Source organism: Canis aureus, chromosome 2 (genome assembly GCF_053574225.1).
Source record: "Canis aureus isolate CA01 chromosome 2, VMU_Caureus_v.1.0, whole genome shotgun sequence".
NCBI lineage: Eukaryota > Metazoa > Chordata > Mammalia > Carnivora > Canidae > Canis > Canis aureus.
The window spans coordinates 56,184,399-56,186,385 of NC_135612.1; the positions used below are offsets into that span (position 1 = coordinate 56,184,399).

The 1,987-nt window shown below is 41.3% G+C and overlaps 1 pseudogene; it reads right to left on the reverse strand.

Moving 5' to 3' along the window:
• Positions 1-830: 830 nt before the first annotated feature.
• Positions 831-1,314, reverse strand: LOC144289884 (large ribosomal subunit protein eL32 pseudogene; annotated as a pseudogene).
• Positions 1,315-1,987: the final 673 nt, after the last annotated feature.

The following is a 1,987-nucleotide window of genomic DNA, read 5'->3' on the forward strand; positions in this document are numbered from 1 at the left end:
CATGTCTCTAGTTCTGGATCTGATGTGATATCCAGTCCATTTCACAGCTGATACTGCTGAGAACATAGTGGGAAAGAGAAATGAGATGAACAAGTAACAGATGAATGATTTCTTAACTCTTTTTTTTTAAGAGAGAGAGGGAAAGAGAGCATGAGGGGTGGGTGGGAGGAGCAGAGGGAGATGGAGAGAGAAGTCTTTTTTTTTTTTTTTTTTTTTTTTTTTGAGAGAGAAGTCTTAAGCAAGCTCAACACCAGCCTGACACGGGGCTCCATCTCACAACTCTGAGATCATGACCTGACCTGAAATCAAGAGTCAGATGCTTAATCGACTGAGCCATCCAGGGTCCCCCTGAATTCTTTTTTAGAATGTAATAAAGCTGTATTGATTATCTATCATTATGTAACAAAGTATCACAAACCTGGTGGCTTAAAAAACACACACATTCACATATTGAATATCTTGCAGCTTCTGTATTTCAGGAGTCCAGGCAGGGCTTACCTGGATTCTATGTTTCAGGGTCTTTCAGTTTAAGTGTTGGCTGGGCTGAGGTCTCATCTGAGGGTTGACTGAAGAAGATGCACTGCCAACTTCATGTGGCTCGTGGCAGAATTCAGGTTTTTTTTGTTTTTGTTTTTGTTTTTGTTTTTTCTGGTTGTCTGCTGGAGGTCCTTAGCTCCTTGCCACATGGATTTCTCTATTATTGGCTTGCTTCATCATATCAAACAAAGGAGAAAGTCTCTTGGCAAGAGGGAAGTTATGATGTCACACAACATAATGAAAGAAATGCTGTACCATTGTCTTTGGCAAATTCTTTTTGTGTGTGTGTAGTTTTATGGGTTTATCAACAAAAATATGATGTGTACACAAGTTATCCATTCATTTTCTTTGCTGCACAGCCTGGCATTGGGATTGGTGACTCTGATGGGAAACTGGGCTGCTGTTTCTACAGTGGCTTTGAGGTTCTTGGAGGAGACATTGTGAGCAATCTCTGCCCAGTGAGATTTGTTGCACATCAGTAGCACTTCAAGCTCCTTAATGCTGTGGATTAGGAACTTCTGGAAGGAAGAAAAAAAAAAAAGAAACTTCTGGAAGCCACTGGGAAGCATGTGCTTTGTTCCTTGTTGCTCCTGTAACCAGTGTTGGGCATCAAGATCTGGCCCTTGAATCTTCTATGTTTCCTATTGTCAATGCCTTTGGGTTTTTCCCAGTTGTGCATTATTTTGACATATGGGTCTGACTGGTACTGGATGAACTTTCTTGGTCCTTTTTTTTTTTACAGATCTTGAGCTTCATCAGAGATTTAAGGGTGGCCATGATTACAAACAGGATAGGGCTTCCACCTCTGTAGGCAGCACTGAGAAAGAGAGACCTTTGTCATATTTTATCACTAGAAGTAAGTCACAGGTCCTGTCCACACGTAAGGGGAGGCGATTACATGGTGGTGTGAATACCAGAAGACAAGGATCAATGGGGTCCCCTTTATGGTAATGTCCACCACAGAGACTCTACAACGTTCCCTGAATTCCTCGTTAGTCTGAAGGAGCATGCATAACTCACATGTGTGATGGAAGTGGTCAGATAGGATTTGTTTTAGAGCATGTGATGAATTTATTGATTCTTTCCTAGATCTGACCCCCCACTCCAGCCATTTACATTATTCTGAAATGCCTATATGGGATAGTAGATTGGTTTTCATTGGAGAAAAAGCAGAGAAGGAGAGTAGCTTTCTGATTTTATTTTAAACAAGAAGATCCTGTGCTGGTACTTAAACGTCAGTTCTCAACCGAAACATCACTTCTTAGAAATCTCTAACACTCCCATGGCTGAATTAATTGCCATCCTACCTAGTTCTTTTATAGCTCCCTGTTCTGACACCTCTGGGAACATTTTTCATACCCTATCTCATTTGCTCCTTCAGGGACAGAGTATTATCTTACTGTGCCATTGTGTTCTCAGGACCTAGCACATGCCTAGACTGTCAGTTAAT